General features: G+C 45.0%; 1 long non-coding RNA gene across 1 annotated transcript in view; it reads right to left on the reverse strand.

Moving 5' to 3' along the window:
* LOC140068647 (uncharacterized) overlaps positions 1-24,764 on the reverse strand; it is a 63,572-nt gene that overhangs the window by 34,129 nt on the left and 4,679 nt on the right. The gene's annotated exons all lie outside the window — the stretch shown is intronic.

The raw sequence follows: 24,764 nt of genomic DNA on the forward strand, positions 1-24,764 counted from the left end.
CCATACACTACATCCGTATCCATCATATACAGCCAGGCCATAAGCTACATCCGTATCTATCATATACAGCCAGGCCATACACTACATCCGTATCTATCATATACAGCCAGGCCATACACTACATCCGTATCTATCATATAAAGCCAGGCCATACACTACATCCGTATCCATCATATACAGCCAGGCCATACACTACATCCGTATCCATCATATACAGCCAGGCCATACACTACATCCGTATCTATCATATACAGCCAGGCCATACACTACATCCGTATCCATCATATACAGCCAGGCCATACACTACATCCGTATCTATCATATACAGCCAGGCCATACACTACATCCGTATCCATCATATACAGCCAGGCCATACACTACATCCGTATCTATCATATACAGCCAGGCCATACACTACATCCGTATCCATCATATACAGCCAAGCCATACACTACATCCGTATCTATCATATACAGCCAGGCCATACACTACATCCGTATCTATCATATAAAGCCAGGCCATACACTACATCCGTATCCATCATATACAGCCAGGCCATACACTACATCCGTATCCATCATATACAGCCAGGCCATACGCTACATCCGTATCTATCATATACAGCCAGGCCATACACTACATCCGTATCTATCATATACAGCCAGGCCATACGCTACATCCGTATCCATCATATACAGCCAGGCCATACACTACATCCGTATCTATCATATACAGCCAGACCATACACTACATCCGTATCCATCATATACAGCCAGGCCATACACTACATCCGTATCTATCATATACAGCCAGGCCATACACTACATCCGTATCCATCATATACAGCCAGGCCATACGCTACATCCGTATCTATCATATACAGCCAGGCCATACACTACATCCGTATCTATCATATACAGCCAGGCCATACGCTACATCCGGATCTATCATATACAGCCAGGCCATACACTACATCCGTATCTATCATATACAGCCAGGCCATACACTACATCCGTATCCATCATATACAGCCAGACCATACGCTACATCCGTATCCATCATATACAGCCAGGCCATACACTACATCCGTATCTATCATATACAGCCATACACTACATCCGTATCCATCATATACAGCCAGGCCATACGCTACATCCGGATCTATCATATACAGCCAGACCATACGCTACATCCGTATCCATCATATACAGCCAGGCCATACACTACATCCGTATCTATCATATACAGCCAGGCCATACACTACATCCGTATCTATCATATACAGCCAGGCCATAAGCTACATCCGTATCTATCATATACAGCCAGGTCATACACTACATCCGTATCTATCATATACAGCCAGGCCATACACTACATCCGTATCCATCATATACAGCCAGGTCATACACTACATCCGTATCTATCATATACAGCCAGGCCATACACTACATCCGTATCTATCATATACAGCCAGGCCATACACTACATCCGTATCCATCATATACAGCCAGGCCATACACTACATCCGTATCCATCATATACAGCCAGGCCATAAGCTACATCCGTATCTATCATATACAGCCAGGCCATACACTACATCCGTATCTATCATATACAGCCAGGCCATACACTACATCCGTATCTATCATATAAAGCCAGGCCATACACTACATCCGTATCTATCATATACAGCCAGGCCATACACTACATCCGTATCTATCATATACAGCCAGGCCAAACACTACATCCGTATCCATCATATACAGCCAGGCCATACACTACATCCGTATCTATCATATACAGCCAGGCCATACACTACATCCGTATCTATCATATACAGCCAGGCCATACACTACATCCGTATCTATCATATACAGCCAGGCCATACACTACATCCGTATCTATCATATACAGCCAGGCCATACACTACATCCGTATCTATCATATAAAGCCAGGCCATACACTACATCCGTATCCATCATATACAGCCAGGCCATACACTACATCCGTATCCATCATATACAGCCAGGCCATACGCTACATCCGTATCTATCATATACAGCCAGGCCATACGCTACATCCGTATCTATCATATACAGCCAGGCCATACACTACATCCGTATCCATCATATACAGCCAGGCCATACACTACATCCGTATCCATCATATACAGCCAGGCCATACACTACATCCGTATCTATCATATACAGCCAGGCCATACACTACATCCGTATCCATCATATACAGCCATACACTACATCCGTATCTATCATATACATCCAGGCCATACACTACATCCGTATCCATCATATACAGCCATACACTACATCCGTATCTATCATATACAGCCAGGCCATACACTACATCCGTATCTATCATATACAGCCAGGCCATACACTACATCCGTATCCATCATATACAGCCAGGCCATACACTACATCCGTATCTATCATATACAGCCAGGCCATACACTACATCCGTATCTATCATATACAGCCAGGCCATACACTACATCCGTATCCATCATATACAGCCAGGCCATACACTACATCCGTATCTATCATATACAGCCAGGCCATACACTACATCCGTATCCATCATATACAGCCAGGCCATACACTACATCCGTATCTATCATATACAGCCAGGCCATACACTACATCCGTATCCATCATATACAGCCAGGCCGTACGCTACATCCGTATCTATCATATACAGCCAGGCCATACACTACATCCGTATCCATCATATACAGCCAGGCCATACACTACATCCGTATCCATCATATACAGCCAGGCCATACACTACATCCGTATCTATCATATACAGCCAGGCCATACACTACATCCGTATCTATCATATACAGCCAGGCCATACACTACATCCGTATCCATCATATACAGCCAGGCCGTACGCTACATCCGTATCTATCATATACAGCCAGGCCATACACTACATCCGTATCCATCATATACAGCCAGGCCATACACTACATCCGTATCCATCATATACAGCCAGGCCATACACTACATCCGTATCCATCATATACAGCCAGGCCATACACTACATCCGTATCCATCATATACAGCCAGGACATACGCTACATCCGTATCTATCATATAAAGCCAGGCCATACACTACATCCGTATCTATCATATACAGCCAGGCCATACACTACATCCGTATCCATCATATACAGCCAGGCCATACACTACATCCGTATCTATCATATACATCCAGGCCATACACTACATCCGTATCTATCATATACAGCCAGGCCATACACTACATCCGTATCCATCATATACAGCCAGGCCATACACTACATCCGTATCCATCATATACAGCCAGGCCATACACTACATCCGTATCTATCATATACAGCCAGGCCATACACTACATCCCTATCTATCATATACAGCCAGGCCATACACTACATCCGTATCCATCATATACAGCCAGACCATACACTACATCCGTATCCATCATATACATCCAGGCCATACACTACATCCGTATCCATCATATACATCCAGGCCATACACTACATCCGTATCTATCATATACAGCCAGGCCATACACTACATCCGTATCCATCATATACAGCCAGGCCATACACTACATCCGTATCCATCATATACAGCCAGGCCATACACTACATCCGTATCCATCATATACAGCCAGGCCATACACTACATCCGTATCTATCATATACATCCAGGCCATACACTACATCCGTATCCATCATATACAGCCAGGCCATACACTACATCCGTATCCATCATATACAGCCAGGCCATACACTACATCCGTATCCATCATATACAGCCAGGCCATACGCTACATCCGTATCCATCATATACAGCCAGGCCATACACTACATCCGTATCTATCATATACAGCCATACGCTACATCCGTATCTATCATATACAGCCAGGCCATACACTACATCCGTATCCATCATATACAGCCAGGCCATACACTACATCCGTATCTATCATATACATCCAGGCCATACACTACATCCGTATCCATCATATACAGCCAGGCCATACACTACATCCGTATCCATCATATACAGCCAGGCCATACACTACATCCGTATCCATCATATACAGCCAGGCCATACACTACATCCGTATCTATCATATACATCCAGGCCATACACTACATCCGTATCCATCATATACAGCCAGGCCATACACTACATCCGTATCCATCATATACAGCCAGGCCATACACTACATCCGTATCCATCATATACAGCCAGGCCATACACTACATCCGTATCTATCATATACAGCCATACGCTACATCCGTATCTATCATATACAGCCAGGCCATACACTACATCCGTATCCATCATATACAGCCAGGCCATACACTACATCCGTATCTATCATATACATCCAGGCCATACACTACATCCGTATCCATCATATACAGCCAGGCCATACACTACATCCGTATCCATCATATACAGCCAGGCCATACACTACATCCGTATCCATCATATACAGCCAGGCCATACACTACATCCGTATCTATCATATACAGCCATACGCTACATCCGTATCTATCATATACAGCCAGGCCATACACTACATCCGTATCCATCATATACAGCCAGGCCATACACTACATCCGTATCTATCATATACAGCCAGGCCATACACTACATCCGTATCCATCATATACAGCCAGGCCATACACTACATCCGTATCTATCATATACAGCCATACCCTACATCCGTATCCATCATATACAGCCAGGCCATACACTACATCCGTATCCATCATATACAGCCAGGCCATACACTACATCCGTATCTATCATATACAGCCAGGCCATACACTACATCCGTATCCACCATATACAGCCAGGCCATACACTACATCCGTATCTATCACATACAGCCAGGCCATACACTACATCCGTATCTATCATATACAGCCAGGCCATACACTACATCCGTATCCATCATATACAGCCAGGCCATACACTACATCCGTATCTATCATATACAGCCAGGCCATACACTACATCCGGATCTATCATATACAGCCAGGCCATACGCTACATCCGTATCCATCATATACAGCAAGGCCATACACTACATCCGTATCCATCATATACAGCCAGGCCATACACTACATTCGTATCCATCATATAGAGCCAGGCCATACACTACATCCGTATCCATCATATACAGCCAGGCCATACACTACATCCGTATCCATCATATAGAGCCAGGCCATACACTACATCCGTATCTATCATATACAGCCAGGCCATACACTACATCCGTATCCATCATATACAGCCAGGCCATACACTACATCCGTATCCATCATATACAGCCAGGCCATACACTACATCCGTATCTATCATATACAGCCAGGCCATACACTACATCCGTATCCATCATATACAGCCAGGCCATACACTACATCCGTATCCATCATATACAGCCAGGCCATACACTACATCCGTATCTATCATATACAGCCAGGCCATACGCTACATCCGTATCCATCATATACAGCCAGGCCATACACTACATCCGTATCCATCATATACAGCCAGGCCATATACTACATCCGTATCCATCATATACAGCCAGGCCATACGCTACATCCGTATCTATCATATACAGCCAGGCCATACGCTACATCCGTATCTATCATATACAGCCAGGCCATAAGCTACATCCGTATCTATCATATACAGCCAGGCCATACACTACATCCGTATCTATCACATACAGCCAGGCCATATACTACATCCGTATCCATCATATACAGCCAGGCCATACACTACATCCGTATCCATCATATACAGCCAGGCCATACACTACATCCGTATCCATCATATACAGCCAGGCCATACACTACATCCGTATCCATCATATACAGCCATACACTACATCCGTATCCATCATATACAGCCATACACTACATCCGTATCCATCATATACAGCCAGGCCATACACTACATCCGTATCCATCATATACAGCCAGGCCATACACTACATCCGTATCCATCATATACAGCCAGGCCATACACTACATCCGTATCCATCATATACAGCCAGGCCATACGCTACATCCGTATCTATCATATACAGCCAGGCCATACGCTACATCCGTATCTATCATATACAGCCAAGCCATAAGCTACATCCGTATCTATCATATAGAGCCAGGCCATACACTACATCCGTATCCATCATATACAGCCATACACTACATCCGTATCCATCATATACAGCCATACACTACATCCGTATCCATCATATACAGCCATACACTACATCCGTATCTATCATATACAGCCAGGCCATACACTACATCCGTATCCATCATATACAGCCAGGCCATACACTACATCCGTATTCATCATATACAGCCAGGCCATACACTACATCCGTATCCGTCATATACAGCCAGGCCATACACTACATCCGTATCTATCATATACAGCCAGGCCATACACTACATCCGTATCCATCATATACAGCCAGGCCATACACTACATCCGTATCCATCATATACAGCCAGACCATACACTACATCCGTATCTATCATATACAGCCAGGCCATACGCTACATCCGTATCTATCATATACAGCCAGGCCATACGCTACATCCGTATCCATCATATACAGCCAGGTCATACGCTACATCCGTATCCATCATATACAGCCAGGCCATACACTACATCCGTATCCATCATATACAGCCAGGCCATACGCTACATCCGTATCCATCATATACAGCCAGGCCATACACTACATCCGTATCTATCATATACAGCCAGGCTATACACTACATCCGTATCTATCATATACAGCCAGGCCATACACTACATCCGTATCCATCATATACAGCCAGGTCATACGCTACATCCGTATCCATCATATACAGCCAGGCCATACACTACATCCGTATCTATCATATACAGCCAGGCCATACACTACATCCGTATCTATCATATACAGCCAGGCCATACACTACATCCGTATCCATCATATACAGCCAGGCCATACACTACATCCGTATCCATCATATACAGCCAGGCCATACGCTACATCCGTATCCATCATATACAGCCAGGCCATACACTACATCCGTATCCATCATATACAGCCAGGCCATACACTACATCCGTATCCATCATATACAGCCAGGCCATACACTACATCCGTATCCATCATATACAGCCATACACTACATCCGTATCCATCATATACAGCCAGGCCATACACTACATCCGGATCTATCATATACAGCCAGGCCATACGCTACATCCGTATCCATCATATACAGCCAGGCCATACACTACATCCGTATCCATCATATACAGCCAGGCCATACGCTACATCCGTATCTATCATATACAGCCAGGCCATACACTACATCCGTATCCATCATATACAGCCAGGCCATACACTACATCCGTATCTATCATATACATCCAGGCCATACACTACATCCGTATCTATCATATACAGCCAGGCCATACACTACATCCGTATCTATCATATACAGCCAGGCCATACACTACATCCGTATCCATCATATACAGCCAGGCCATACACTACATCCGTATCTATCATATACAGCCAGGCCATACACTACATCCCTATCTATCATATACAGCCAGGCTATACACTACATCCGTATCTATCATATACAGCCAGGCCATACGCTACATCCGTATCCATCATATACAGCCAGGTCATACGCTACATCCGTATCCATCATATACAGCCAGGCCATACGCTACATCCGTATCCATCATATACAGCCAGGCCATACACTACATCCGTATCCATCATATACAGCCAGGCTATACACTACATCCGTATCTATCATATACAGCCAGGCCATACACTACATCCGTATCCATCATATACAGCCAGGTCATACGCTACATCCGTATCCATCATATACAGCCAGGCCATATGCTACATCCGTATCTATCATATACAGCCAGGCCATACACTACATCCGTATCCATCATATACAGCCAGGCCATACACTACATCCGTATTCATCATATACAGCCATACACTACATCCGTATCCATCATATACAGCCATACACTACATCCGTATCTATCATATACAGCCAGGCCATACACTACATCCGTATCCATCATATACAGCCATACACTATATCCGTATCTATCATATACAGCCAGGCCATACACTACATCCGTATCCATCATATACAGCCAGGCCATACACTACATCCGGATCTATCATATACAGCCAGGCCATACGCTACATCCGTATCCATCATATACAGCCAGGCCATACACTACATCCGTATCCATCATATACAGCCAGGCCATACACTACATCCGTATCCATCATATAGAGCCAGGCCATACACTACATCCGTATCCATCATATACAGCCAGGCCATACGCTACATCCGTATCCATCATATACAGCCAGGCCATACACTACATCCGTATGTATCATATACAGCCAGGCCATACGCTACATCCGTATCTATCATATACAGCCAGGCCATAAGCTACATCCGTATCTATCACATACAGCCAGGCCATATGCTACAACCGTATCCATCATATACAGCCAGGCCATACACTACATCCGTATCCATCATATACAGCCAGGCCATACGCTACATCCGTATCTATCATATACAGCCAGGCCATACGCTACATCCGTATCTATCATATACAGCCAGGCCATAAGCTACATCCGTATCTATCACATACAGCCAGGCTATACACTACATCCGTATCTATCATATACAGCCAGGCCATACACTACATCCGTATCCATCATATACAGCCAGGCCATACACTACATCCGTATCTATCATATACAGCCAGGCCATACACTACATCCGTATCCATCATATACAGCCAGGTCATACGCTACATCCGTATCCATCATATACAGCCAGGCCATACACTACATCCGTATCTATCATATACAGCCATACACTACATCCGTATCTATCATATACAGCCAGGCCATACACTACATCCGTATCCATCATATACAGCCATACACTACACCCGTATCCATCATATACAGCCATACACTATATCCGTATCTATCATATACAGCCAGGCCATACACTACATCCGTATCCATCATATACAGCCAGGCCATACACTACATCCGTATCCATCATATACAGCCAGGCCATACACTACATCCGTATCTATCATATACAGCCGGGCCGTACACTACATCCGTATCTATCATATACAGCCAGGCCATACACTACATCCGGATCTATCATATACAGCCAGGACATACGCTACATCCGTGTCCATCATATACAGCCAGGCCATACACTACATCCGTATCCATCATATACAGCCAGGCCATACACTACATCCGTATCCATCATATACAGCCAGGCCATACACTACATCCGTATCCATCATATACAGCCAGGCCATACACTACATCCGTATCCATCATATACAGCCAGGCCATACACTACATCCGTATCCATCATATACAGCCAGGCCATACACTACATCCGTATCCATCATATACAGCCAGGACATACACTACATCCGGATCTATCATATACAGCCAGGCCATACACTACATCCGTATCCATCATATAGAGCCAGGCCATACACTACATCCGTATCTATCATATACAGCCAGGCCATACACTACATCCGTATCCATCATATACAGCCAGGCCATACGCTACATCCGTATCTATCATATACAGCCAGGCCATACGCTACATCCGTATCTATCATATACAGCCAGGCCATAAGCTACATCCGTATCTATCACATACAGCCAGGCCATACACTACATCCGTATCCATCATATACAGCCAGGCCATACACTACATCCGTATCCATCATATACAGCCATACACTACATCCGTATCCATCATATACAGCCATACACTACATCCGTATCCATCATATACAGCCAGGCCATACGCTACATCCGTATCCATCATATACAGCCAGGCCATACACTACATCCGTATCTATCATATACAGCCAGGCCATACACTACATCCGTATCTATCATATACAGCCAGGCCATACACTACATCCGTATCCATCATATACAGCCAGGCCATACACTACATCCGTATCCATCATATACAGCCATACACTACATCCGTATCTATCATATACAGCCAGGCCATACACTACATCCGTATCCATCATATACAGCCATACACTACATCCGTATCCATCATATACAGCCATACACTACATCCGTATCCATCATATACAGCCAGGCCATACACTACATCCGTATCCATCATATACAGCCAGGCCATACGCTACATCCGTATCTATCATATACAGCCAGGCCATACGCTACATCCGTATCTATCATATACAGCCAGGCCATAAGCTACATCCGTATCTATCACATACAGCCAGGCCATACACTACATCCGTATCCATCATATAGAGCCAGGCCATACACTACATCCGTATCCATCATATACAGCCATACACTACATCCGTATCCATCATATACAGCCATACACTACATCCGTATCTATCATATACAGCCAGGCCATACACTACATCCGTATCCATCATATACAGCCAGGCCATACACTACATCCGTATCCATCATATACAGCCAGGCCATACACTACATCCGTATCCATCATATACAGCCAGGCCATACACTACATCCGTATCTATCATATACAGCCAGGCTATACACTACATCCGTATCTATCATATACAGCCAGGCCATACACTACATCCGTATCCATCATATACAGCCAGGTCATACGCTACATCCGTATCCATCATATACAGCCAGGCCATACACTACATCCGTATCTATCATATACAGCCAGGCCATACGCTACATCCGTATCCATCATATACAGCCGGGCCATACACTACATCCGTATCTATCATATACAGCCAGGCCATACACTACATCCGTATCTATCCTATACAGCCAGGCCATACACTACATCCGTATCCATCATATACAGCCAGGCCATACACTACATCCGTATCCATCATATACAGCCAGGCCATACACTACATCCGTATCCATCATATACAGCCATACACTACATCCGTATCTATCATATACAGCCAGGCCATACACTACATCCGTATCCATCATATACAGCCATACACTATATCCGTATCTATCATATACAGCCAGGCCATACACTACATCCGTATCCATCATATACAGCCAGGCCATACACTACATCCGTATCCATCATATACAGCCAGGCCATACACTACATCCGTATCTATCATATACAGCCAGGCCATACACTACATCCGTATCCATCATATACAGCCAGGCCATACACTACATCCGTATCTATCATATACAGCCAGGCCATACGCTACATCCGTATCCATCATATACAGCCGGGCCATACACTACATCCGTATCTATCATATACAGCCAGGCCATACACTACATCCGTATCTATCCTATACAGCCAGGCCATACACTACATCCGTATCCATCATATACAGCCAGGCCATACACTACATCCGTATCCATCATATACAGCCAGGCCATACACTACATCCGTATCCATCATATACAGCCATACACTACATCCGTATCTATCATATACAGCCAGGCCATACACTACATCCGTATCCATCATATACAGCCATACACTATATCCGTATCTATCATATACAGCCAGGCCATACACTACATCCGTATCCATCATATACAGCCAGGCCATACACTACATCCGGATCTATCATATACAGCCAGGCCATACGCTACATCCGTATCCATCATATACAGCCAGGCCATACACTACATCCGTATCCATCATATACAGCCAGGCCATACACTACATCCGTATCCATCATATACAGCCAGGCCATACGCTACATCCGTATCCATCATATACAGCCAGGCCATACACTACATCCGTATCTATCATATACAGCCAGGCCATACACTACATCCGTATCCATCATATACAGCCAGGCCATACGCTACATCCGTATCTATCATATACAGCCAGGCCATACGCTACATCCGTATCTATCATATACAGCCAGGCCATAAGCTACATCCGTATCTATCACATACAGCCAGGCCATATGCTACAACCGTATCCATCATATACAGCCAGGCCATACACTACATCCGTATCCATCATATACAGCCAGGCCATACGCTACATCCGTATCTATCATATACAGCCAGGCCATACGCTACATCCGTATCTATCATATACAGCCAGGCCATAAGCTACATCCGTATCTATCACATACAGCCAGGCCATACACTACATCCGTATCCATCATATACAGCCAGGCCATACGCTACATCCGTATCTATCATATACAGCCAGGCCATACGCTACATCCGTATCTATCATATACAGCCAGGCCATACGCTACATCCGTATCTATCATATACAGCCAGGCCATATGCTACAACCGTATATCTGCTCAGACAAGAGAGACCTGGAGAAACACCTCCTGGAGTTTAGGTCTGAATTTCTCCAGTTGGGCTACAGAACAAAAGTGACTGATAACCAAATAAGAAAAGCAGCCGCCATCAACAGAGACCATTTACTCACATATAAGGAGACCCCACAGGAGGCCAGAGTGCCCCTAGTAGTCACTTACAGCCACAACTGGAGATCCTACGTCACATTGCCAAGGAACTCCAACCGATTCTACATAAAGACACAAGACTAAAAGAATTGTTAGAGATCTTTAATCTAGGGCTCAAACAGCCCTTCTCAGTTGTGAGGTGACTTCCAAATTAACTGCTATAACCAAAATGGCTACCAGTACAGGGGATGAGAGCAGAAACCAAGACACATACTCCAGTCTCTTGGAAAATGCAGACTCACAATGTTAATTAGCGCGCATTCACATATATAAAACACAGAAAATGATCTGCATAGTGGCATGAAAAGGTGATAAAATACTACAATGCTATAGGCCAGCTTGAATATCTCCCCATAAATTCACTTTCCCAAAACATGCAGATGAACTTTACATCATATTATTTCTCACACAGAGCACCGGCTCCAGGGAAGAAGACTCCGATGGCTCCTCGGTGAGGCCAAAACATAAAATAAGCAGGTGCTGAAGCAAAAATATAGGACAAGGTCAAGGAGTCAAGGACAGAACTGTCTCTCGGCAGATTAAACTAAATTATGTTTGAATCATGAGATGAATAGACATTTAACAATATGGCTTCTGAGGGGACAACATGACCCCTGGCTAAGAAAAGATGACGTCCGGATGGACAAAATGGTGTCTGTAGAGAAATATGGTATCTCCTACATTTCCCCCCTTTTGAGTCTTGCAAACCCGTAAACTCCTTAAGCAGGGTACTTTGTGGATGCCGCTCTGGTCTTCCGGCATCACATCCCAGTGGTTCACCTTGAGAAGTAGTTGGTCATCTCCTCTGTAAGTGGCCAAATCCTCTCTGACCTGGTCCAGTACTGCACCAAGCCTCTGTTCTTGCAAGTCGGTGTGCTGCACAAGGAGAGACTGTCCTTTTATGTACTACCGCGGTCCACATCTTCCATCCTGTTGGGCCTTCCGTGGCTGCAGCTCCATGCACCAGTACGCAACCGGATGACAGGGGAAATTCTTTGTTGGGATCCAGAGTGCCAGTCCCGCTGTATGGTGGCGCCTCTTCCAGTACCTGTCTTGGTCTCCTCCGTGTCTCCTAAGCCCTTGGAAGGTCTACCAATGTGCTACCGGGACTTCTTTGATGTGTTCCCCAAGAAGCAGGCAGAGACTTTGCCACCTCACCGTCCCAACAACTGCCCTATTGAGTTGTTGCCGGGTACCTCTCCTCCCCGAGGTCGGGTGTACCCGCTCTCTGTTCCCGAGACCACAGCCATGTATATTAAGGAGAACCTGCAAAGAGATTTCATACAGAAGTCCTCCTCTTCTGCGGGTGCAGGATTCTTCTTTGTTACCAAGAAGGACAGTTCCTTGCCTCCTTGCATTGACTATCGAGGACTTCACAGGATCATGGTTAAGAACCACTATCCCCTGCCGTTGATCAAAGAGCTCTTCGACCGATCACGGTTCCAGGATTTTCTCAAAGCTGGACCTGCATGGGGCCTACAACCTCATCCGGATCCACGAGGGTGACGAATGGAAGACAGCATTTAACACACCGAGATGGACATTTCAAATATCTTGTTATGCCATTTGGGCTTTGTAATGCTCCAGGTGTCTTTCAGGAACTTGTCAACGACATCTTTCGAGATTTGCTGTACACGTGTTTCGTGGTCTACTTGGACAACATTTTGGTCTGCTCCAAGACCTTGAGTCCCACCAGTCTCACGTGCGGCAAGTTCTTGGCCGTCTACAGGATAATCGTCTCTACACCAAGCTCAAGAAGTGTCTGTTCTACCAACGAAGCATACCTTTCCTCGGTTACATTGTTCTGTCTTCATATACGTGTATAGCTGTGTATACTCTGACATACAGCATAAACCTCCCTGCCTTCCAATAAGCCAGACTGTTGTGGTTATGTAGTCAAACTTTATTGCTCCAACAGGTTGACAACTGAACAGTGAGGATTTGGATATTCAGATGTCTGTTTAATGGTAAAACAGCTATGAAGTTGACAAGGAATGAAAAGGAGAAAATATATAGCGGGTAGAATGACTAAGATGGAGAGTGTCTGATCTCCTCAAAGTACAGTCTCGAAATGGTGGAAGCTCCCACAATGCATTTCACCTACTACCAATAAGATTGCATTAAGTCATAGGTCACATGACAATGACATAAGCATTAGACAATTACATGGTTTACAACTAATAACAATAACAGCTGACAGCCACTAGGTGGCGTACTCAGGGCCGGTTTAAGGTTGGTGGGGGCCCCTGGGCGCAAAATCTGGTGGAGGCCCCCGACCTTCATTTAAATTTTTATTAGACATTGATGTGCGATTCCAGGATTCGTTTACAAACGCATCCAAAAATTCAACTTGCAGACACAGTCTAAGGCTTCTTAGAATGTGTTTGCGCCCCGTATTTGCAGGAAAATAGAGCTTTTTCCTGTGGCCTATTACAAGAATATAACTACTATAATACTGCCCCCTATGTACAAGAATATAACTAGTATAATACTGCCCCCTATGTACAAGAATATAACTACTATAATACTGCACCCTATGTACAAGAATATAACTACTATAATACTGCCTCCTATGTACAAGAATATAACTACTATAATACTGCCTCCTATGTACAGGAATATAACTACTATAATACTGCCCCCTATGTACAGGAATATAACTACTATAATACTGCCCCCTATGTACAAGAATATAACTACTATAATACTGCCCCCAATGCACAGCAATATAACTACTATAATACGGCCCCTGTGTACAAGAATATAACTGCTATAATACTGCCCCCTATGTACAAGAATATAACTACTATAATACTGTCCCCTATGTGCAAGAATATAACTACTATAATACTGTCCCCTATGTACAAGAATATAACTACTATAATACTGCCCCCTATGTACAGGAATATAACGACTATAATACTGTCCCCTATGTACAAGACTATAACTACTACAATACTGCCCCCTATGTACAAGAATATAACTACTATAATACTGCCCCCTATGTACAGGAATATAACGACTATAATACTGCCCCCTATGTACAAGACTATAACTACTATAATACTGCCCCCTATGTACAGCAATATAACTACTATAATACGGCCCCTGTGTACAAGAATATAACTACTATAATACTGCCCCATATGTACAAGAATATAACTACTATAATACTGCCCCCTATGTACAAGAATATAACTACTATAATACTGCCCCCCTATGTACAAGAATATAACTACTATAATACTGCCCCCTATGTACAAGAATATAACTACTATAATACTGCCCCCTATGTACAAGAATATAACTACTATAATACTGCCCCCTATGTACAAGAATATAACTACTATAATACTGCCCCCTATGTACAGGAATATTAGACATTGATGTGCGATTCTAGGATTCATTTACAAACGCATCCAAAAATTCAACTTGCAGACACAGTCTAAGGCTTCTTAGAATGTGTTTGCGCCCCGTATTTGCAGGAAAATAGAGCTTTTTCCTGTGGACAGCATGGTACAGTGACAGACGTTGTGTTCACCATAGTATTGCCAGACGCCATTGGCATCTATGGGGACGGATATTTGGTCACAAACTGTAGGCCGTTCGTATGAAAGGTGCCCAAGGATGCTGTCACAGGTTTGTGTTTTGAGAATAAACTACTATTACAAGAATATAACTACTATAATACTGCCCCCTATGTACAAGAATATAACTACTAAAATACTGCCCCCTATGTACAGGAATATAACTACTATAATACTGCCCCCCTATGTACAGGAATATAACTACTATAATACTGTCCCCTATGTACAAGAATATAACTACTATAATATTGCCCCCTATGTACAGGAATATAACTACTATAATACTGCCCCCTATGTACAGGAATATAACTACTATAATACTGCCCCCTATGTACAAGAATAACTACTATAATACTGCCCCCTATGTACAGGAATATAACTACTATAATACTTCCCCCTATGTACAGGAATATAACTACTATAATACTGCCCCCTATGTACAGGAATATAACTACTATAATACTGCCCCCTATGTACAAGAATATAACTACTATAATACTGCCCCCTATGTACAGGAATATAACGACTATAATACTGCCCCCTATGTACAAGACTATAACTACTACAATACTGCCCCCTATGTACAAGAATATAACTACTATAATACTGCCTCCTATGTACAAGAATATAACTACTATAATACTGCCCCCTTGCTGAGAGGTTGTGTGCAGTGTGAGCTCCTGAGGTCTCCTCATGTCTGGAGCTAGCCCAGGGCGGGGCCACCCTGGGTGGGGAACTTCCCCATGCAAGGCCCAGGCTCCAAGGCCTTCTCTGGGAAATAACTCCCAGACACCAAAACTAATGGATGAGAATCCTAAAATCTCCGGTACAGTAAGTCATGTCAGCGGCTCCAGTTCAGCCAGAAGCAGTGAAGTAAAGAATGAAGAGTTTGTGAAGAAAGAAGCAGCAGTAAGTTCCAGTTTGGTGAAGTCACCTACCAGTGTGAATGTGCAGCAGAAGCCAGTGAGTGGGAACACAATGTCGGGTCATCCAGGACAGAGGAGCGAGCAGGTTGTGCAGGAGCAGAGGAAGCCTCCAGCCCAGGCCTCACCTGTGCCGTGTACACCTCCATCATCCAGGCAGAGGAGGACATCTCTGGAGAAGCAGACCTTGCTGGAGAACCTGCAGCAGCCTGTGCTCATCCGCTCTGAGCGCACAAGGTATGGGAGTGGAGGCAGCAAGGCCGAGACCAAACTAGCAGGGAGGCCTCAGGCTGCCACAAGTGCTGCTACTGGACAGTGTCATCCCCCAGCAGTAAGAGCCGCAGCGCGTCAGAACCCAACAGTGGCGCAGAGACCCGGACCCAACAGAGTGCCATCACCTACCACCTGTAAGAAACCTGCAGCAACTCCATGTACAGCGGCTGAGCGTGCACCTGCAGCAACTCCCTATGCAGCGGCTGAGCGTGCACCTGAGCTCCTCCTGGCTGATCAGATCCCAGCACTGGTAAAGAGACTGGGAAACCTGAAGGAACAAAAACTGCTGCTACAAAAAAACATTGACTGTGCCTACAAGCTGAAGGCAGCAAACCCGGAGAGACATGAGCTGTTAGACAAGAAGCTGACCACCCTGGCCAAGCAGCTCGCTGACAATGTCGCCCAGACTGAGGCTGTCCTGGAGCAGATGGGTCCCCTGGCAGAGACCTACAGGAACCAGGAGCGCTTCCAGGCCCAGAGACATCATGGAGGGGCATCTAATCCGGCAACTGAGACCAAGGGGAAACCTATACTCCAGCCTGCGACTTTCCCATACCAGCAAGGGGATCTCTACAAGAAAGATAAAGCCATGAAAAAGCAACCACCCACAGCAGAAGCACCACAAGTCCCAGCAACCTGCAATCAGCAGAAGGATCACAGCCGTCCCTCTGATGTTACCAGAGCAGAGCAAACACCACATGTCCCAGCATTCAGCGTGCAACGTGGACATCTGCCTGATACTAGCGGTGGAGAACAAGCACCACAAGTCCCAGTTGACGGCTCACTGCAGCAGGACTGTGCACCTGATCCTGAAGGTAACGCTGTGGCATCTGAGCAGGATCATCAGGACTCTGCTGGGACTGATTGTACTGACATTGATGGGACTCCAGTGCCTGATACTGCTCATACATCAGTGCCTAATGCTGTTTCTAATATCTGTGACACTGCTGCCCCCAATGTTGGTGATAATGCTGATGCATCTGTATCTCCTCCTGATAATACCATTGTGTGTGATAATGTTCCAGCAGGGGAAGCGCAGTCTGTGTGGGATGTTGCCATAGAGCAGGCAGAGCAGTATATGGAGGCTGATGGTGGGGAGGGGGTAGTACAGTCTGATGCTCAGGACTTCCCCCCTCTAGTTGCTGAGGTATCAGACCCTCAGAGTGCAGGAGCCCAGCAGCCCCCGCAGCGCCCCCAGACACAGCAGGGTACGGGCCCTCACCAGTCTTCTTCTGGCAATGCCTGGAGCCGGGGTGCACCATCTTTTTCATCCGGCTCTCATTACACCGGTCAGGCATTTAAGAGGAGGAATGTGGTGAGATTTAGGCACAAAGGGGCCAAGGAGGACCTACCTGACAGGCGGTTTGTGGTCAGGTCGCTATTGTGTGAACAAATGGGTTTCTCGCCAAGTGACATTTTGGCAGTAATTAACCTCCCCGATCGCCAGGGATATGATGTGAGCTTTAAGCTGATGGGCAACCTGGACCGCTTTTGGGCCGTCTTCCCCAGGTTTAGAGATGCAGAGGGGTGGAATAATTTCAGCTTCATCCCCATCTCTAAACTTGGTACAGTCACTGTCACAGTCATCTTCTGGAATGAGTCTGTTCCCCAGCAGGATATTGTCATCTGGCTCAAGAGGCACTGTGACCTTATGTCAGAGCTCACCAAGACCCGGGATGAGGACGGGATCTGGACAGGAGGGTGGAAGGTCCTGGTGAAATTAAGACAATATAACAACATAACCCAGCATCTGCCCAACTCCTTCTTCATTGGCCGGGAGAAGGGGGTATGTTTCTATCCAGGTCAGCCCCGTAGATGCTTCAAATGCGGTAGAGTCGGTCACATCGCCAGTAATTGCTCTGTGGTCAAGTGCAGCCTGTGTGGGGATATCGGCCATGTGAGTGCGGACTGCCAGAACATCAGGTGTAACCTGTGCGGTGAGATCGGCCATGCCCACAGGGATTGTCCCAATGCCTGGCACAACATATGTAAGAGCTTCCCTGATGAAGACCTATTGGCAGGGGCAGATGACCTGGGGGAGGAGGAGGCTTTGTTATTAGGGTCAGATCAGGCTACGCCAGAACCTCAGCAGGTCCTAGAATCAAGTGATGCTGTACCAACACCAGACCAGCCTCAGACCCAAACCACAGAGGGAGATATGGAAGTTGTCCAGCAGGTTGCACCACCCTCAGTGCTCATTCCCTCTTCAGCCACAACATCTGCTAATAAGAGGAGGAAAAAAGATAGGTCCACCCGGAAGCCTGAGGGTGAGTGGACCACAGTTCACAAGTCATCTAAGATCAGAGTGGACAGTGGAACAGACATGACCATGACAGTGAATAGATTCAGTGTCCTCTCAGAGTCAGACGCAGAGGAGGAGCTAGAGAAGGAACTGCAGAGGATGGTGGCAGAGTATGATGAGGATCCCGATGGTGACCCCCCCTCAAAACGGAGACCCCATAGGGTGGGGCCAGAGTCTGAATCAGACATGGAGACGGGTGGTGAAGAGGAGGGATCTGATCCAGATTTATGATGATGGGGACACTCTCTCTGCTTCTTGTTATAGCTCTAATGGCGAACTTTAATCTGAAAATAATATCTAGCAATGTCAACAGCATTAGGGCAAGAAGGACAAGACATGCGGTGTATGAACATCTACATTATCTCGATGCCGATGTCTTTTTCCTACAGGAGACTCATCTTAATAGTCTTAGTTTGTTAAAAGAAGCAGAGAGAGAATGGCGCTCCGGGCCGTCCATCTGGTCACTGTCTGTGGAGCCATGTGCCGGGGTCTCCATACTGTTTAATACCCACGATGTCACCATTCACAGACTAACCGAGGTGTCGATGGGAAGATGTTTGGTGCTGGAGGTTACTATCCGAGGTAGAAGGCTCCGGCTTATCAATATCTATGGTCCACAGACAGTGACTGACAGAGTCAATCTATTTAATGATGTGAAGCCATATTTATTTACATCTCTCCCAGTCATCATGGCGGGTGATTTCAACGCCACTAGGACAGTGAGTGACAGACCCACTGGTAGGCCTCTTGCTAGGGACTCTAAGGTGTTAAATGATATTATAGCACAGTCAGGTTTGTCTGATGTCTTTGTGCAGGGTGGTAGGAAACCCAAATTTACCTACTCCTGTGCTGGGAGGCATAGCAGAATAGACCTAGCGCTGGTGACTCCCTCGGAGGTCATTGGGGATAGAAGTGAGAAGTCTGTCCCATATTCGGATCACCTGGCCCTATACTTCTACTTAGGTAATACAGAACGGCCAGATATAGGAAGAGGCTTGTGGAGACTAAATTCTACCCTATTAGAAGATGTGTTTGTCCAGGAGCAAGTCCACTCTCTTATACAGGGTGAATCGGAGAGAGTGTATTTCTATAACCACATATCCGACTGGTGGGAGGACGTCAAGGAGGAGATCCGGTCCCTCTTGAAGAGACTGTCAGTGAAGAAGGGTAAGAATAAGTACAGCCAGTATCTCAAGCTGCGGAAAGAATTGGAGTCACTCTATTCGGCGGGTGGGGATGACAAACAAAAGATTGACCGACTGAAATCTGAAATAAAGCAGTATCAGTACAGCCGCTACACGTCCCTGGTTGTGGAGCGTGACTATGGAAACTTAGTCACGCCGGATCCATATGAGAGTTGCCGGGAACGTGTGGCTAAGAAATCAATCACAGGTCTCACTGACTCCCAGGGAGTTTTACAGGAATCTCGGGAGGGTATCCTGGGGGTGGTGAGATCCTACTATGCTGAGTTATTTCAGAAGAAGGTTTTGGATAAAGACAAAATGGCTCAATTCTTGGAGGCAACTCCAGGCCCTGACACTAGAGATTTCGACTTTTCTCCTTTGACAGCAGAAATAACAGAGGAGGAGGTTAAAGAGGCCATTGATAAGTTACATCTGAAGAAGGCACCAGGTCCTGACGGTATTACAGCAGAATTTTATAAGAAGTTCAGGGACCTCTTGGCTCCAATCCTCGTGGATGTTTACAGAAATTGTCTAGAAAATCACCTGATGCCTCCATCCATGAGAGTGTCCTCCCTTATTCTGCTGTCCAAAGGTAAGGAGCCTAGTGACATCAAGAACTGGAGGCCGATCGCCCTCTTGAATGTTGATAGGAAAATTCTGGCAAAAATCCTGTTTTCTAGATTAGTCTGTTTGTCCCCGGCACTGTTGGCAGGCTCTCAGTACGGCACAGTAAGAGGGCGGAACATCTCTGGAGCAGTCATCTCGATAAGGGAGATGTTTGAGAGATGTAAAGCTCTGAGGTGTGGGAGATATGTTGTAGGTCTGGACCAGGCTAAAGCCTTTGACAGGGTTGATCACGATTATCTATGGGCCACTTTATCAAAGTACGGTATTCCGGGACAATTTATAGATTGGCTGAGAACTTTGTATAGAGAGGCGAAGAGCTTTCCTCTGATCAATGGTTGGCAGGGGGACGCTTTCGGGGTAGAGGCTGGGGTGCGACAAGGTTGTCCTCTGAGTCCACTGCTGTATGTGTTTGCTATCGACCCGTTCCTGAGATCACTGCAGCGGTGTGATTTTCAGGGGGTGCCTGTCCCCCATTGCTTGCCTTTGAAGGTAGTCGCCTACGCGGATGATGTGACTGTGGTGATATCTGAACCTCGTGAGGTGGAGATGCTGTCCACAGCCATCAGAAGTTACTCAGAGGCCTCCGGGTCTCTGGTCAACCTTGAGAAGAGTCAAGCTTTCTGGACATTGGATGCTGCTCCTGGCTTTGATCTGCCACAATTCGCCAAGGCCTCCACCCATATTAAGATCCTTGGGGTTAAATTCGGGAGGGAAGATAATGCCAAACTAAATTGGGAAGAGAAGTTGGATACCGGAAATGTAAAGGTTCAGCGATGGAAGAACTGGAGGCTGACCTATAGAGAAAGGGTTACTCTGATGAAGACTTACCTGGTCCCTGTCTTCCTCTACGTCTCTGTCGTCTTTCCTTTGCCAGAATCTTTCTCCGCTAGGCTCTTTAGCCTGTTCTTCCAGCTTTTATGGGGGAACAGGTTGAACCCAGTAAAAAGAGGGATCACCTACCTGCAGAGGAGAGAGGGTGGACTGGATATGTTAAATCCAAGGGTGTTCTTTGACTCCATGTTTCTGAAAGTCAATTTTGGTTGCCTGGACTCAAACAATGATCTCCTGTGGGTAAGTAGTGTCAGGGACTGGATATTGCCTTTTGCAGAGTCTTGGGTGCGAGGCGGCAGTCTCAAGAGGGGCCGATGGACTCCTGGCTTCCTCCCCCAGTATCTGGTATATGGTCTGAAGTGTGTCAGGATGTGGAAGCTGGAGAAGTCCTACATTGTCAGTAACACCAGGAGAGATCTCTATACTAGGATATGTCGGGCTTTCTACCACTCCCCACTCGCTCTCAGAGACTGTGTGACCACCACCTTACAGAAGAGTCTCAGGTTCCTCAATGCGAAGCGACTTCCCCCCAAGTTGTTTGATATCGCTTGGTTGTCACTACATGGGAAGTTATTTGTGAGAGGGAACCTAAAGTTTGTGAGTGTGGCAGATAGGAAGTGTCCCCTGGGGTGTCAGCAGGAGGAGACCATGGAGCATTTCATCTCTGAGTGCTGGGGAGGGAGGAAGATCTGGAAGGAAGTATCTGACCTGCTGAACATCCCGAGGCTGCAATTCCTCCAGTACCCGGACATCATCTATGGCGTCCCATCTCCAGATGGTGATATAGATCCGGGAACCATGTATCTCATAATAACAGTGATAAAGTATTACCAATGGCATGCCAGAACCCGGGTGTCCCTGCATAGTGAGGACTATAACTACATGGCTGTGGTATCCCAGATATTGTCTGAGCTAAGGTGGATAAAGTCACTGGAAATCAGGAAAGACCAGAGAACTAGGAAATTATGGAGGAATATATCTGGTGTTTAATTTCTATATTTATTGATTTAGTTTTCTTCTTTTTCCTTTCCAGCAGCAGCAGCTATGGACTCTAAGTTACATTTACTCTGAGATTATATTTGTTTGATTCCTAATTGTGTATACAGAAGAATGTATTTATGATTTTGTTTAATTGTATTTTGTTGGTTTTTACAATAAAAATTGCCCCCTATGTACAGCAATATAACTACTATAATACGGCCCCTGTGTACAGGAATATAATTACTATAATACTGCCCCCTATGTACAAGAATATAACTACTATAATACTGCCCCCTATGTACAGGAATATAACTACTATAATACTGCCCTCTATGTACAGGAATATAACTACTATAATACTGCCTCCTATGTACAAGAATATAATTACTATAATACTGCACCCTATGTACAAGAATATAACTACTATAATACTGCCCCCTATGTACAGGAATATAATTACTATAATACTGCCCCCTATGTACAGGAATATAATTACTATAATACTGCCCCCTATGTACAAGAATATAACTACTATAATACTGCCCCCTATGTACAGGAATATAACTACTATAATACTGCCCTCTATGTACAGGAATATAACTACTATAATACTGCCTCCTATGTACAAGAATATAATTACTATAATACTGCACCCTATGTACAAGAATATAACTACTATAATACTGCCCCCTATGTACAGGAATATAACTATTATAATACTGCCCCCTATGTACAGGAATATAACTACTATAATACTGCCCTCTATGTACAGGAATATAACTACTATAATACTGCCTCCTACGTACAAGAATATAACTACTATAATACTGCCCCCTATGTACAAGAATATAACTACTATAATACTGCCCCCTATGTACAGGAATATAACTACTATAATACTGCCCCCTATGTACAGGAATATAACTACTATAATACTGCCCCCTATGTACAGGAATATAACTACTATAATACTGCCCCCTATGTACAGGAATATAACTACTATAATACTGCCCCCTATGTACAAGAATATAACTACTATAATACTGCCCCCTATGTACAGGAATATAACTACTATAATACTGCCCCCTATGTACAAGAATATAACTACTATAATACTGCCCCCTATGTACAAGAATATAACTACTATAATACTGCCCCCTATGTACAAGAATATAACTACTATAATACTGCCCCTATGTACAAGAATATAACTACTATAATACTGCCCCCTATATACAAGAATATAACTACTATAATACTGCCCCCTGTGTACAGGAATATAACTACTATAATACTGCCCCCTATATACAAGAATATAACTACTATAATACTGCCCCCTATGTACAGGAATATAACTACTATAATACTGCTCCCTATGTACAGGGATATAACTACTATAATACTGCCCCTATGTACAAGAATATAACTACTAT

The sequence above is a fragment of the Engystomops pustulosus genome, chromosome 7 (genome assembly GCF_040894005.1).
Source record: "Engystomops pustulosus chromosome 7, aEngPut4.maternal, whole genome shotgun sequence".
Lineage (NCBI taxonomy): Eukaryota > Metazoa > Chordata > Amphibia > Anura > Leptodactylidae > Engystomops > Engystomops pustulosus.